Here is a 16,462-nt window from a genome sequence, read left to right as displayed (position 1 = left end):
AACCGGGACGCCCGCTTAGTACTCGCCACTCTTCATTCTTCTGGCTCTGTTAGGGGTGGCGGCGTGCTGCGGGAATGTATGCTCGCCGTGGTGGGGCTTGCGAATAGTTCCCTTAGGAGCTGGTGTCCTGTCAGCGGGGAATGGGACCATTAACCCTGAGAGAGGTAGAGCCATTCCCCCCCCCTAAGTCCCACGAAGCAGGCAGGCTGGTGCCATCCAGTCCTGCCATAAAATAATAAACACAGAAAATAAATGCAGAAAACTCTTCAGGAGCTTCCAGAGACGTGACCGGCTCCTCCGGGCACATTTTCTAAACAGAGTCTGGTAGGAGTGGCATAGAGGGAGGAGCCAGCGCACACTATCAAATTCTTAAAGTGCCCATGGGTCCTAGTGGACCAGTCTATACCCCATGGTACTAAATGGATTCCCAGTATCCCCTAGGACGTACGAGAAATAATTTTTTTCCTGTATTTTTTCTTATGCCCCCTATACACACAGTGATCCGCCGCTGAGCTACCCGACGGCGGATACGGCGGTGGGGGAGTGAAGTTCCTTCACTGCCCCCGTCACCATAGCAGTGCATGCTAATATGGACGAGATTGTCCATATTTGCCTGCATGCAGAAGCAACCCGGCACCAACGATGAACAAGCGCGGGGCCGCGCATCGTTCATCGTTGGTGTCTACACATTGAACGATATGAAAGAGTTCTCGTTCATTAATGAACAAGAACGTTCATATCGTTAAGGGAAATCTTTAAGTGTGTAGGGCCTTAAGGGTGCATGACCACGTCCCATGAAATGTACCTGGGTCCAGCCAGGCTCTCTATACTGCCCTGCCTGGAGGTACTTGTATCCCAGGTCGAGAACCACTGTAAGTTTAATGTTACTTGCTTGGGTATTAAGGAACAGAAGACAAAAGCTAGGAACACACTGTGCACATTTTTTTGTTTGAACCAACAGGCTGATTTTCTGCGCTACACATAAGTTTGCTATTATGTCACACCACACTGAACTAGCATATATCCACCCACAAGAAGGAGGAGGATAAACCACAGTGAGCATAGGCAGATTATGCAGAACTCACACACAATCCGCGATATCGGGTTTTTTGGACAATATTTTCACTCAATGTCAACTGATTGGATATTTGAAGTAGAGCGTTTCTGCCTATTTTATCACCATTTGGCAAAGACTCATGCCTACACACATAATAAAACAAGCTGATTTGCAAACATGTCCAATAATTGAATAGGCTTTTTAGAGCATACTTCCTTACCAAACTCCACGGGAGCCTTGATAAATGGGTTAACATATACATCAGTTGAGTAGACAGTAAGATATATATACCAAGCCTGAACAACCTGTGGCTCAATAGGCAACACTTAACGCCCTACTCTCTTTATCCTGCCTCCCAACTGAGTGTTAGTGTAAGAAGTATTTTTTGGTTTTACAGTGGGCTTACCGAGTCGCAAGCGGGGATGAAGTGTGGCTCCCTGCGGATGTTAGTTGCCCCACTGGGTATGGTTTATCCTCTATTGAGAGACCTTGCACATAAGCACATCACATCAGAGCACATTGTGCCACTTCCAAGTCAAGGCCTTAGAAGAGAGCACAACCCAGCAGGCAGTTAACAGCGAGGAACTGCTGCTGCCATTCAAAGCAACCCTTTAAGATCACTGCTGGGGATAAGAGAATATCCATTTATGGAGCCATATGTCACTCTCAAAATAGCGTGCATGTCCAGTAAAACCCTAGTTCGGTGTGTGTTGTATTTTACTTTAGTTGGTTTAGCTATTCTTTTTGGTCTCAGTATATCAGAGCTTGCTGAATGAAAGAAAAGCAGCAAATTCCATCTTTGTGGTTGTGGAGAATGTGACAAGCCTTTACTGCACAGGAGCCACTGTTCAGCTGAGCAATTCCAGGAGTTTGCTTCCTGGATGATGAGACTGATGCAGGACAATTGTCACTAAAGAGAATTCATATGTTATGCAAGAGATGAGAGGAGTGAGTTAAGGGAAATCGAGGCGAACCCTAAGTTATTTAATATCAATATTGTGGAAGTAACCCTTTAACATACGAAAAGAACCATGGGTGTTGACTACACAGATTCCAGTTTTCAGAGGAAGGGCAGAGAGTCTCAAGTGCACAGAGTTCTTAAGTAACTCATAAATAAGAAATGGCAATTACTAGACAGGGGTTAGGCTAACCTCAGGAGACATGACAATGTATCCTTTACAGGAAGAAGCTTGTCAGTGATTTTCAGAGCCTCAAACTGATGCTGATGTAGCCAAACTCAGAAAGGACCACTATTCCATTGTATGATGGAATAAGTAAAAAAAATAATAATAATATTAGGATAGGAAAATAGCAAGAGGTTGTTTCAAGAAGCGTCACACATTCTAGGGAACAGTACTTGTGGTTCTACAGTATGGTCTCAGCCTCAAGGGTGCTCAGAATATTAGCACATACAGAAGATTGACAATCTGTCAAACTGCTGAGGTCATACAAACATGAGTTCTATTCTCGTGTGTGGCATTATTGGCTAAAACTGCATTGTGCTGTACAACAGGAGGATGGATTCAGTTGTGATCGCTAGAAGACATTTAAAGAATTGTTAACACATAGTTACTTTCACATTTTTCAGTGATGAACAAGTGACTCACTGATGTAAAATAATTAAAAATACATTCGTATCAGGACAATCTTTGTTTAGCTCTCCAGAAATAAAAATGAATTCAGAACAGATCAGCTTTTATCCTTCCTGTAGGAGATTGGCAAGGGCATGCTCCCACCTAGCACAAGGTGGATCAGGGATGTCATTACACACCATTGCAAGAGGAATAGGCGTGAGGTGCTGGAGTATCTGCAGGCACATTCTACCAGAACAGTGTATTAAAAGCCCAGGCTGAAAAGCACCTTATTGGTCAGCTCTTTACATTTCTACTAGACACCGATGTGACTGCGGCTGATAATCAATTTATCGAAAATATTTCAAGTAATTAGTCAATTAGAATTAGATTTTCCATTTTATAACATTGGCACGGTTCTATTCTTGAGCACACACTCCCTTTCTTACTGTTTGTCTGCATCCCATACTTGTGGGATGCCATTAAACTTTATAAGAAAATTATCCAATGTACTGTTCATTTAATTCCCTTGAAATATTCCTTAGCAGCACAAAATTCCCACCCGTGTTGCCAGTTTATCTTTTTCAGAGACTGTTTGGAAGTTTCTCAAAAACACCAGGGATAGGAGGAATCTCACTACGGGGGACATTCCGAGTTGATCGCTAGCTGCCGTTGTTCGCTGCGTAGTGATCAGTGAAAAAAAAACAGCAAATCTGCGCATGCGTATGCACCGCAATGTGCACGCGCGTCGTACGGGTACGAAGTCCACTGTGGTTTTGCACTGGTTCTAGCAACGATTCCAATCGCATAGCCAAACGCAAGGAGATTGACAGAGAGAGGGCGTTTATGGGTGTCAACTGACCGCTTTCTGGGAGTGTTTGGAAAAACGCAGGCATGGCCGTGCGTTTGCTGGGCGGGTATATGACGTCATTAGCGTGTCACTATTCGCAGCAATCATCGTACAGAATAAGTAACTACAGGGATGGTCTTGTTTCACACAAAATGTGTTTGCAGGCGCTCTGCTGCACAGGCGTTGGCACTCCTGCAAAGCGAAAATACACTCCCCCGTGTGCGGCGACTATGCATTTGCACATCTGCTAAAAACAGCTAGCGAGCGATCAACTCGGAATGACCCCCTATATACCTTCTGGAGTGTTTTTTTTCTTCTTTGTCAATATAAATAAGAAAGCTGATTATAGAGTTAACCCATTGGTGTACTTTGCTATGGAGTATTTCACCATATTTTTAGGAACTAGAAAAGCACGGTTAATTAGCAGGGTTAATTATAAAAGAAAATATAAATCAGAATTAGAACAAAAATTGATGATCAAAAGGGTTTTCCTCTGAGAAAAACTGCAGTCATGCAGTAAAATATATCAGAATCATCATCACTCTACTCTTGCACACAACATTTTTCTAACTTTGCAGATAGACTTGGTTAATGACTTTTGAAGTTACCATCTACCAGTAATTCAGACATATTGCTGGAGACAAAGGAAAATAGAATTTTAATTACCTACTGGTAAATCCTTTTCTCGTAGCCCATAAGGGATATTGGGAGACTTAGTACGATGGGGTATAGACGGGTTACAAAGGAGCAGGTGCACTTTAAATTTCTTCAGCTGGGTGTGCTGGCTCCTCCTCTGTATGCCCCCTCCCACAGGCAGTTATAGGTAAAACAGTGCCCGAAGGAGAAAGGACATATATGAGAGAAGGAACATGATAACAAAGAGTGGTGAGATTTAATACCAGCACACCACAAACCTATAACAACCAGCAACAGCTGGTAACAATAACAGCAACAGCTGAACAAGTAACCACAGAACAGAGAACCTGCAAAAAAGTCAACGCACCCAATATCCCTTATGGACTACGAGAAAAGGAATTACCAGAAGGTAATTAAAATCCTATTTTCTCTAGCATCCATAAGGGATATTGGGGAGACTTAGTACGACGGGGACGTCCCAAAGCTTCCAGAACAGGCGGGAATGTGCGGAGACGTCTGCAGCACCGCCTGCCCAAACTGGGTATCCTCTTTGGCCAGGGTATCAAACTTGTAGAACTTCACAAAGGTGTTCTTCCCCGACCAGGTAGAAGCTCAGCATAGTTGCAAAGCAGAGACTCCACGGCCAGCCGCTGTCGAAGTCGGAAAATACTACTTACACACATCACATGCAAACACCACACAGATGGCCTCCGTGCGCGTGCTTGTTCTGCCGTGCGTACACATACACGCAAGCTACGTATGACCGCTCACGCGGTCTTGCGTGTTAGCACGTAGTATGAGCGAATACGGTAGCATACGCATTTGCACGGAAAAGCCATCAAAAGCCATATTCAATATTTTACCCAAATAATACATAAATCACACACTGTCTGCACATCCTTTTAGTAGCAAGTTAGTTCACACATAAATTATCCTCCTAGAAACTCTAGCACAATGTACCAGACTGCCTTGTTTACGCAAAGCTTTGTAATCCAAGGCAAATACCTTTCGTTACCCCCATTGTTATAGAGTTGTCCAGTATCTGTCGAAGACAGTAAATACTGGATTGTCATTGTCTTATTTGAAGCTAGGACAAACAAGAAGACAACATCCAGAAAACTTGTTTAACTGGAAGGAACTCGATTAGCAATAGCTGACAAATTACATACCAGACATTTAGCTATCTAAGGTAATAACATTCATGGTCTGAACTCTTGGAAATATGTGTGTGTGTGTGTGTGTGTGTGTGTGTGTGTGTGTGTGTGTGTGTGTGTGTGTGTGTGTGTGTGTGTGTGTGTGTGTGTGTGTGTGTGTATATATATATATATATATATATATGTATATCTTGAGGATGGAAATGGATAATCATATCATGTGTGGGATCATATTGTTCAGGGCCACAAACAGTAATCTGGTGGGTATAAGAATATTGTCATAGATTGCAACAATAAGTTATTATTAATACCAGATTTATGTCTGATTAATGTGATGGGTTTAACTGGTCATGGGGCGGGAACTCAGATGCAAACAACAGAAATCACATTTCAAGACTTAGCCATCGCCCACCGCTTGAGCTGACCAATGATCCCCAGTGCATAGGATATGTCCCACCCCCAAACCAATGGAAGAAGAGCATACAGTGTCTATTGTATTGTGTTTTGACCAACTGTATAAAAAGCCAAGCTGCCTAGCCGGTCAGTAATCTCTCTCTCTGAAGGTCATCTTGCTTGATTGATCTGAGCACCGGAACGTGTGGCGCTGGCGAAACCAAAACGTATGTACCATTGACTGTAGCCTTTTCTCTTATTGTATTGTATTTTTGTTGTAACCCCCTGCTAGTAAATAACCGTTGGTGGGTTGGACCCACACATTTTTTTTTTTTTAATACAATTGGTGTCGTGTCTCTTTTCCTGCTAAGGTTTAAAGTGTATTTACAGCCACTCGGGCTGCTGCATTGTGCTATCTGTGTATAGGCCTGTGTACACAAACTGTGTACTTACTACATCGGTTCGGCGTAGGTACACAGAGTGTACGATCTTGTGTACGCAAGGTGTGTAAACAATACAGAGGTTAATGATTAAATACAGCGGCCGCAGCTGCATGAACTTTGGTGAAATAAGGTATTGCTTTTTGTCCTGTAAAGTAAATCAGCATTTACACCGCCCAGGGAGAGCACACTGATCTTGTAGAGCGGGCCTTCAGAGACTTAGGAACAGGTAAGGCTGCAGACACATAGGCCTGTTGGATAGTAAGCATAAGCCAACGACAAATGGACTGCTTTGAAGCAGGACAACCCTTTTTCTGCGCATAATAGAGCACGAACAAGTAATCTGTCTTTCTGATCCGAGCCGTTCGCTTGACATAGATCTTCAAGGCTCACACAGCATCCAATGCCTCCGGAGGAGCAGAAGTGTCAGAACTGGACGGGACCACAATAGGTTGATTCAGGTGAAACGCAGAGACAACCTTCGTCAGGAACTGCTGCCTAGTCCTCAGCTCCGCTCTGTCCTCGTAAAAGACCAGCTATGGGCTCTTACACGATAAAGCCCCCAATTCTGATAAACGTCTAGCAGAAACCAAGACAAGGCCATTATGAGCTAGGATGTTCCGCTCAACCTCCATGCCGTCAAACTAAGTCGCCGTAAGTACGGCTAGACAAACAGTCATTGTTGAAGAAGATCGCTTCTTAGTAGTAGAGGCCAAAGGTCTTCGACGGACATGTCCAGAAGATCCGCGTACCACGCCCTCCGAGGCCAATCCGGGGCAATCAGAAATGCCTGGACTCCCTGATTTCTGATTTGCTTGAGCACCCCTGGGAGCAACGGAATCAGAGGAAACAGGTAGACCAGCCAGTAAGGCCAAGGCGACTTAAGTGCACAGCTCGCTTGAGGGTCCCTGGTTCATTAGCAACACCAGTGAAGCAGTGAAGCTTCTTGTTGAGACGAGAAGCCATTATGTCAATCTGCGGGCAGCCCCACCGGTGGATGATCTGTTGGAACACCTGATGGTGGGGACCCCACTCCCCCGGGTGGAGATCGTGACAACTCAGGAAGTCCGCTTCCCAGTTGTCCACACCCGGAATGAAGATTACCGATAGTGCTCTTGCATTTCTTTCCACCCAGAGGTGTATTTTTGACACCTCTCGCATGCAGGATCTGCTTTTTGTTCCTCCTTGTCAACTGATGTACGCCACTGCTGTGGCGTTGTCCGACTGAACTTGAATCGCGTGATCCGTGAGCAGAGGAGAGGCCTGAAACAGAGCATTGTAGATCGCCCGAAGTTCCAAAATGTTGATTGAAGGAGGGCTTCGTGGGCTGATCACCTGCCCTGGAACTGTACACCCTGGGGGACAGCACCCCAGACTCGCATCCGTCGTGAGGAGGGTCCAATCCTGGCCTGAGGTGACAGCCGAATCATCTGGTGCATCTGTAGATGTGATCCGGACCTCGTGCAAAGATTGATGGATACTCTAGTAGGTCGGAGCACCATGCGGACCATCTCCTGAAGTTGTCTCGCTTTGTCCTCCGGGAGGAACACTCTCTTGGCCACTGTATCCAGCAACATCCCCAGGAACAGGAGCCATTGGGTCGGCTCCAGGTGGGACTTCTGTAAATTGAGAATCCACCCATGGTGTGACAGAAGTTGGATAGTGTGGTTGATATAGAGCAATAAAAGCTCCCTGGATCTTGCTTTTATAAGAAGATCGTCAAGGTAAGGGACAACATTGACTCCCTGGACCCGGAGTTGGAGCATCATCTCCGCCATCACCTTCGTGAATACCCTCGGAGCCGTGGACAAGCCAAAAAGTAGTGTCTGGAACTGGTTATGATCGTCAATCAGGGAAACCTCAGATAAGCCTGATGAGGTAGCCAAATTGGAATGTGAAGGTAGGCGTCCTTGAATTCCTGTTCTTCCAGGCCCGCAATCACTGCCCTCAGGGAACTTGAAAACCTTTAGGTAAGGATTCAAGGATTTTAGATAAAAAAATAAGATTTTACTCACCGATAAATCTATTTCTCGTAGTCCGTAGTGGATGCTGGGGACTCCGTCAGGACCATGGGGAATAGCGGCTCCGCAGGAGACAGGGCACAAAAAGTAAAAGCTTTTGGACCTAGGTGGTGTGCACTGGCTCCTCCCCCTATGACCCTCCTCCAAGCCTCAGTTAGGATACTGTGCCCGGACGAGCGTACACAATAAGGAAGGATTTTGAATCCCGGGTAAGACTCATACCAGCCACACCAATCACACCGTACAACTTGTGATCTGAACCCAGTTAACAGTATGATAACAGAGGAGCCTCTGAAAAGATGGCTCACTACAACAAAAACCCGATTTTGTTAACAATAACTATGTACAAGTATTGCAGACAATCCGCACTTGGGATGGGCGCCCAGCATCCACTACGGACTACGAGAAATAGATTTATCGGTGAGTAAAATCTTATTTTCTCTAACGTCCTAAGTGGATGCTGGGGACTCCGTCAGGACCATGGGGATTATACCAAAGCTCCCAAACGGGCGGGAGAGTGCGGATGACTCTGCAGCACCGAATGAGAGAACTCCAGGTCCTCCTCAGCCAGGGTATCAAATTTGTAGAATTTAGCAAACGTGTTTGCCCCTGACCAAGTAGCTGCTCGGCAAAGTTGTAAAGCCGAGACCCCTCGGGCAGCCGCCCAAGATGAGCCCACTTTCCTTGTGGAATGGGCTTTTACAGATTTTGGCTGTGGCAGGCCTGCCACAGAATGTGCAAGCTGAATTGTACTACAAATCCAACGAGCAATAGTCTGCTTAGAAGCAGGAGCACCCAGCTTGTTGGGTGCATACAGGATAAACAGCGAGTCAGATTTCCTGACTCCAGCCGTCCTGGAAACATATTTTCAGGGCCCTGACTACGTCCAGCAACTTGGAGTCCTCCAAGTCCCTAGTAGCCGCAGGCACCACAATAGGTTGGTTTAGGTGAAACGCTGAAACCACCTTAGGAAGAAATTGAGGACGAGTCCTCAATTCCGCCCTATCCGAATGAAATATCAGGTAAGGGCTTTTATAGGATAAAGCCGCCAATTCAGATACTCGCCTGGCAGAAGCAAGGGCCAACAACATTACCACTTTCCATGTGAGATATTTTAATTCCACCGTGGCAAGTGGCTCAAACCAATGTGATTTTAGGAATCCCAAAACTACATTGAGATCCCAAGGTGCCACTGGGGGCACAAAGGGAGGCTGTATATGCAGTACCCCTTTTACAAAAGTCTGAACTTCAGGAAATGAAGCCAATTCTCTCTGAAAGAAAATCGACAAGGCCGAAATTTGAACCTTAATGGACCCTAACTTTAGAGGCCCATGGACAGTCCTGTTTGCAGGAAATGTAGGAAACGACCTAGTTGAAATTCCTCTGTCGGGGCCTTCTTGGTCTCGCACCACGCAACATATTTTCGCCAAATACGGTGATAATGCTGTGCGGTTACATCCTTCCTAGCTTTAATCAGGGTAGGAATAACTTCATCTGGAATGCCTTTTTCCTTCAGAATCCGGCGTTCAACCACCATGCCGTCAAACGCAGCCGCGGTAAGTCTTGGAACAGACAGGGTCCCTGCTGAAGCAGGTCCCTTCTTAGCGGCAGAGGCCACGGGTCCTCTGTGAGCATCTCTTGAAGTTCCGGGTACCAAGTCCTTCTTGGCCAATCCGGAGCCACTAGTATAGTTCTTACTCCTCTCCGTCTTATAATTCTCAGTACCTTGGGTAAGAGAGGCAGAGGAGGGAACACATACACCGACTGGAACACCCAAGGTGTTACCAGAGCGTCCACAGCTATTGCCTGCGGGTCTCTTGACCTGGCGCAATACCTGTCTAGTTTTTTGTTGAGGCGTGACGCCATCATGTCCACCTTTGGTTTTTCCCAACGGTTCACAATCATGAGGAAGACTTCCGGATGAAGTCCCCACTCTCCCGGGTGTAGGTCGTGTCTGCTGAGGAAGTCTGCTTCCCAGTTGTCCACTCCCGGAATGAACACTGCTGACAGTGCTATCACATGATTTTCCGCCCATTGCAGAATCCTTGCAGCTTCTGTCATTGCCCTCCTGCTTCTTGTGCCGCCCTGCCTGTTTATGTGGGCGACTGCTGTGATGTTGTCCGACTGGATCAACACCGGCTGACCCTGAAGCAGAGGCTTTGCTAGGCTTAGAGCATTGTAAATTGCCCTTAGTTCCAGTATATTTATGTGAAGTGAAGTCTCCAGGCTTGACCACACTCCCTGGAAGTTTCTTCCTTGTGTGACTGCTCCCCAGCCTCTCAGGCTGGCATCCGTGGTCACCAGGATCCAGTCCTGAATGCCGAATCTGCGGCCCTCTAGGAGATGAGCACTTTGCAGCCACCACAGAAGAGATACCCTTGTCCTTGGAGACAGGGTTATTTTCGGATGCATCTGAAGATGCGATCCGGACCATTTGTCCAGCAGATCCCACTGAAAAATTCTTGCGTGGAATCTGCCGAATGGAATAGCTTCGTAAGAAGCCACCATTTTTCCCAGGACCCTTGTGCATTGATGCACTGACACCTTTCCTGGTTTTAGGAGGTTCCTGACTAGCTCGGATAACTCCCTGGCTTTCTCCTCCGGGAGAAACACCTTTTTCTGGACTGTGTCCAGAATCATCCCTAGGAACAGCAGACGTGTCGTCGGAATCAGCTGTGATTTTGGAATATTTAAAATCCACCCGTGCTGTTGTAGTACTTCTTGAGATAGTGCTACTCCGACTTCTAACTGTTCTCTGGACCTTGCCCTTATTAGGAGATCGTCCAAGTAAGGGATAATTAATACGCCTTTTCTTCGAAGAAGAATCATCATTTCGGCCATTACCTTGGTAAAGACCCGGGGTGCCGTGGACAATCCAAACGGCAGCGTCTGAAACTGATAATGACAGTTCTGTATTACGAACCTGAGATACCCTTGGTGAGAAGGGCAAATCGGGACATGGAGATAGGCATCCTTGATGTCCAGAGACACCATATAGTCCCCTTCTTCCAGGTTCGCTATCACTGCTCTGAGTGATTCCATCTTGAATTTGAACCTTTTGATATAAGTGTTCAAAGATTTTAGATTTAAAATCTGTCTCACCGAACCGTCTGGTTTCGGTACCACAAACAATGTGGAGTAATATCCCTTCCCTTGTTGTAGGAGGGGTACTTTTATTATCACCTGTTGGGAGTACAGCTTGTGAATGGCTCCCAATACCGCCTCCCTGTCGGAGGGAGCTATTGGTAAAGCAGACTTCAGGAACCGGCGAGGGGGAGACGTCTCGAATTCCAATTTGTACCCCTGAGATACTACTTGCAGGATCCAGGGGTTCACTTGCGAGTGAGCCCACTGCGCGCTGAAATTTCTGAGACGACCTCCCACCGTACCTGAGTCTGCTTGTAAGGACCCAGCGTCATGCTGAGGACTTGGCAGAAGCGGAAGAGGGCTTCTGTTCTTGGGAAGAAGCTGTCTGCTGCAGTCTTTTTCCCCTTCCTCTACCCCGGGGCAGATATGACTGTCCTTTTGTCCGCTTGCCTTTATGGGAACGAAAGGACTGATGCTGAAAAGACGGTGTCTTTTTCTGTTGAGAGGTGACTTGAGGTAAAAATGTGGATTTCCCAGCCGTTGCCGTGGTTACCAGGTCTGATAGACCGACCCCAAATAACTCCTCCCCTTTATACGGCAATACCTCCATGTGCCGTTTTGAATCCGCATCACCTGACCACTGTCGCGTCCATAACCCTCTTCTGGCAGAAATGGACAGCGCACTTACTCTTGATGCCAGAGTGCAAATATCTCTCTGTGCATCTCGCATATATAAAAATGCATCTTTTAATTGCTCAATAGTCAATAAAATACTGTCCCTATCCAGGGTATCAATATTCTCAGTCAGGGAGTCCGACCACGCCACCCCAGCACTGCACATCCAGGCTGAGGCGATTGCTGGTCGCAGTATAACACCAGTATGTGTGTATATACTTTTAAGGATATTTTCCAGCCTCCTATCTGCTGGCTCCTTAAGGGCGGCCGTTTCTGGAGACGGTAACGCCACTTGTTTTGATAAGCGTGTGAGCGCCTTATCTACCCTAGGGGGTGTTTCCCAACGAGCCCTAACCTCTGGTGGGAAGGGATATAGTGCCAATAATTTTTTAGAAATTAGCAGTTTTTTGTCGGGGGTAACCCACGCTTCATCACACACTTCATTCAATTCATCTGATTCAGGAAAAACTACAGGTAGTTTTTTCACACCCCACATAATACCCCTTTTCGTGGTACTTGCAGTATCAGAGATGTGCAAAACCTCCGTCATTGCCGTGATCATGTAACGTGTGGCCCTACTGGAAAATACGTTTGTTTCTTCACCGTCGACACTGGAGTCAGTGTCTGTGTCTGGGTCCGTGTCGACCCACTGAGGTAACGGGCGTTTTATAGCCCCTGACGGTGTTTGAGACGCCTGGACAGGCACTAACTGAGCTGCCGGCTGTCTCATGTCGTCAACAGTTTTCTGTAACGTGCCGACACTGTCACGTAATTCCTTAATTACGGCCATCCATTCAGGTGTCGACTCCCTAGGGGGTGACATCACCATTAAAGGCAATTGCTCCGCCTCCGCATCATTTTCCTCCTCATACATGTCGACACACACGTACCGACACCCAGCACACACACAGGGAATGCTCTGATAGAGGACAGGACCCCACTTAGCCCCTTGGGGAGACAGAGGGAGAGTTTGCCAGCACACACCAGAGCGCTATATATGTATAGGGACAACCTTACAATAAGTGTCTATCCCTTATAGCTGCTTATATCTGTTATTTTGCCAAATAAGTGCCCCCCTCTCTTTTTTACCCTGTTTCTGTAGTGCAGGATGCAGGGGAGATTCTGGGAGCCTTCCTATCAGCGGAGCTGTGTGGGAAAAATGGCGCTGTGTGCTGAGGAGATAGGCCCCGCCCCCTTCACGGCGGGCTCTTCTCCCGCTTTTTTCTGGAAAACTGGCAGGGGTTAAATACATCCATATAGCCCAGGAGCTATATGTGATGTATTTTTTGCCAAATAAGGTAAATTAATTGCTTCCCAGGGCGCCCCCCCCCCCAGCGCCCTGCAGCCTCAGTGACCGAAGTGTGCTGAGAGCAATGGCGCACAGCTGCAGTGCTGTGCGCTACCTTATGAAGACAGGAAAGTCTTCTGCCGCCGATTTATGGACCTCTTCTTGCTTCAGCATCTGTAAGGGGGCCGGCGGCGCGGCTCCGGGACCCATCCATGGCTGGGCCTGTGATCGTCCCTCTGGAGCTAATGTCCAGTAGCCAAGAAGCCCAATCCACTCTGCACGCAGGTGAGTTCGCTTCTTCTCCCCTTAGTCCCACGCTGCAGTGAGCCTGTTGCCAGCAGGACTCACTGAAAATAAAAAAACCTAAGTATACTTTTACTTCTAAGCAGCTCAGGAGAGCCACCTAGATTGCACCCTTCTCGGCCGGGCACAAAGATCTAACTGAGGCTTGGAGGAGGGTCATAGGGGGAGGAGCCAGTGCACACCACCTAGGTCCAAAAGCTTTTACTTTTTGTGCCCTGTCTCCTGCGGAGCCGCTATTCCCCATGGTCCTGACGGAGTCCCCAGCATCCACTTAGGACGTTAGAGAAATGGACGGTACAGAGCCGTCCGGCTGTGGTACCACAAACAGGTTGGAGTAATAACCCCTACCTCGTTGTGGTATCGGTACTGGAACAATGATGTGGAACTGGACCAACTTTCGGATGGCCTGTTGTAACGTAACCTGCGTATCCGCCAGAGCTAGTAAGCTTGATTTGAAAAATCGTTGGGGAGGAGCACAGTCGAACTCCAGCTTGTAGCCCTGAGAAATGAGTTTCCTTACCCAGGTATCCTGGCAGGAGCCTTCCCAGATGTGGCTGAAGTGACGCAGTCGAGCTCCCACCTCGAGATCTCCTCGGGGTGGGTGGGCACCATCATGCTGAGGACTTAGTGGAAGCAGAACTGGTGCACTGTTCCCGAGAACTGGTGGTGGCAGGTCTTTTTGACCTACCTCTGGTGCCTCTATTCGCACTGGAGGCACCCCTGGCCCTAGATTGAAATCTGTTGGACCGAAATGACTGCACAGACGGCCCCGGGTAGGAACACCTAGCCGGCGGGGCCCCAGAGGGGAGAAATGTGGATTTCCCAGTGGTGACTTTGAAAAACCATGTATCCAACTCAACCAGAATGAGCCTTTCCCCAGAAAAGGGGAGGGATTCCACACTGCGCTATGATTCTGCGTCCGCTATCCACTGAGAGTGGCTTCTATTCTTCTGTCCCCAGGATCCTTTATAGAAAAGGAGCCCAGGGCAGGCAGCACCGCCTTTTTGGACAGTCGAGAGACTGATACATCAACCCCTGGGGGTTCCTCCCAAAATTTCATACCTTCAGGAGCAAATGGAAAAGTGCGCAAAAACTTTTTTGACACTTGGAATTTTTTGTCTGGATTTTTCCAGGCTAACTTGAATAAGTAATCTAACTCTGTGGAATCAGAGAAAATAAGAATTTACTTACCGATAATTCTATTTCTCGGAGTCCGTAGTGGATGCTGGGGTTCCTGAAAGGACCATGGGGAATAGCGGCTCCGCAGGAGACAGGGCACAAAAAAGTAAAGCTTTTACCAGATCAGGTGGTGTGCACTGGCTCCTCCCCCTATGACCCTCCTCCAGACTCCAGTTAGGTACTGTGCCCGGACGAGCGTACACAATAAGGGAGGCAATTTGAATCCCGGGTAAGACTCATACCAGCCACACCAATCACACCGTACAACTTGTGATCTAAACCCAGTTAACAGTATGATAACAGAAAGAGCCTCTTAAAGATGGCTCCTTAACAATATAACCCGAATTTGTTAACAATAACTATGTACAGTATTGCAGATAATCCGCACTTGGGATGGGCGCCCAGCATCCACTACGGACTCCGAGAAATAGAATTATCGGTAAGTAAATTCTTATTTTCTCTATCGTCCTAAGTGGATGCTGGGGTTCCTGAAAGGACCATGGGGATTATACCAAAGCTCCCAAACGGGCGGGAGAGTGCGGATGACTCTGCAGCACCGAATGAGAGAATTCCAAGTCCTCTTTTGCCAGGGTATCAAATTTGTAGAATTTTACAAACGTGTTTTCCCCCGACCACGTAGCTGCTCGGCAGAATTGTAATGCCGAGACCCCTCGGGCAGCCGCCCAAGATGAGCCCACCTTCCTTGTGGAATGGGCCTTAACAGATTTAGGCTGTGGCAGGCCTGCCACAGAATGAGCAAGTTGAATTGTGTTACAAATCCAACGAGCAATCGTCTGCTTAGAAGCAGGGGCACCCAACTTGTTGGGTGCATATAGTATCAACAGCGAGTCAGATTTTCTGACTTCAGCCGTCCTTGAAATGTATATTTTTAAGGCTCTGACAACGTCCAACAACTTGGAGTCCTCCAAGTCGCCAGTGGCCGCAGGCACCACAATAGGTTGGTTCAGGTGAAACGCTGATACCACCTTAGGGAGAAAATGCGGACGAGTCCTCAGTTCTGCCCTATCCGAATGGAAGATTAGATAAGGGCTTTTATAAGATAAAGCCGCCAATTCAGATACTCTCCTGGCGGAAGCCAGGGCCAGTAACATAGTCACTTTCCATGTGAGATATTTAAAATCCACCTTTTTCAATGGTTCAAACCAATGGGATTTGAGGAAATCTAAAACTACATTTAGATCCCACGGTGCCACCGGAGGCACCACAGGAGGCTGTATATGCAGTACTCCTTTAACAAAAGTCTGTACCTCAGGAACTGAGGCCAATTCTTTTTGGAAGAATATTGACAGGGCCGAAATTTGAACCTTAATAGATCTCAATTTGAGACCCATAGACAATCCTGATTGTAGGAAATGTAGGAAACGACCCAGTTGAAATTCCTCCGTCGGAACACTCCGATCCTCGCACCACGCGACATATTTTCGCCAAATGCGGTGATAATGTTTCGCGGTGACTTCCTTCCTTGCCTTAATCAAGGTAGGAATGACTTCTTCTGGAATGCCTTTCCCTTTTAGGATCTGGCGTTCAACCGCCATGCCGTCAAACGCAGCCGCGGTAAGTCTTGAAAGAGACAGGGACCCTGTTGTAGCAGGTCCCTTCTCAGAAGTAGAGGGCACGGGTCGTCCGTGACCAACTCTTGAAGTTCCGGGTACCAAGTCCTTCTTGGCCAATCCAGAGCCACTAGTATTGTTCTTACTCCTCCTCACCGTATAATCTTCAATACCTTTGGTATGAGAGGCAGAGGAGGAAACACATATACTGATTTGTACACCCAAGGTGTTACCAGT

At 47.2% G+C, this 16,462-nt stretch overlaps 1 protein-coding gene across 5 annotated transcripts in view; it reads right to left on the bottom strand.

The window, feature by feature from the left end:
• The window catches only part of ZNF451 (zinc finger protein 451), a 319,768-nt gene that overhangs the window by 221,207 nt on the left and 82,099 nt on the right, over window positions 1-16,462 (bottom strand). The window lies entirely within an intron of this gene.

The sequence above is a fragment of the Pseudophryne corroboree genome, chromosome 4, assembly GCF_028390025.1.
Source record: "Pseudophryne corroboree isolate aPseCor3 chromosome 4, aPseCor3.hap2, whole genome shotgun sequence".
Classification (NCBI taxonomy): Eukaryota; Metazoa; Chordata; class Amphibia; order Anura; family Myobatrachidae; genus Pseudophryne; species Pseudophryne corroboree.
Note: the sequence above shows the minus strand (reverse complement) of the source record. Positions and strands in the feature narration are given on the sequence as shown.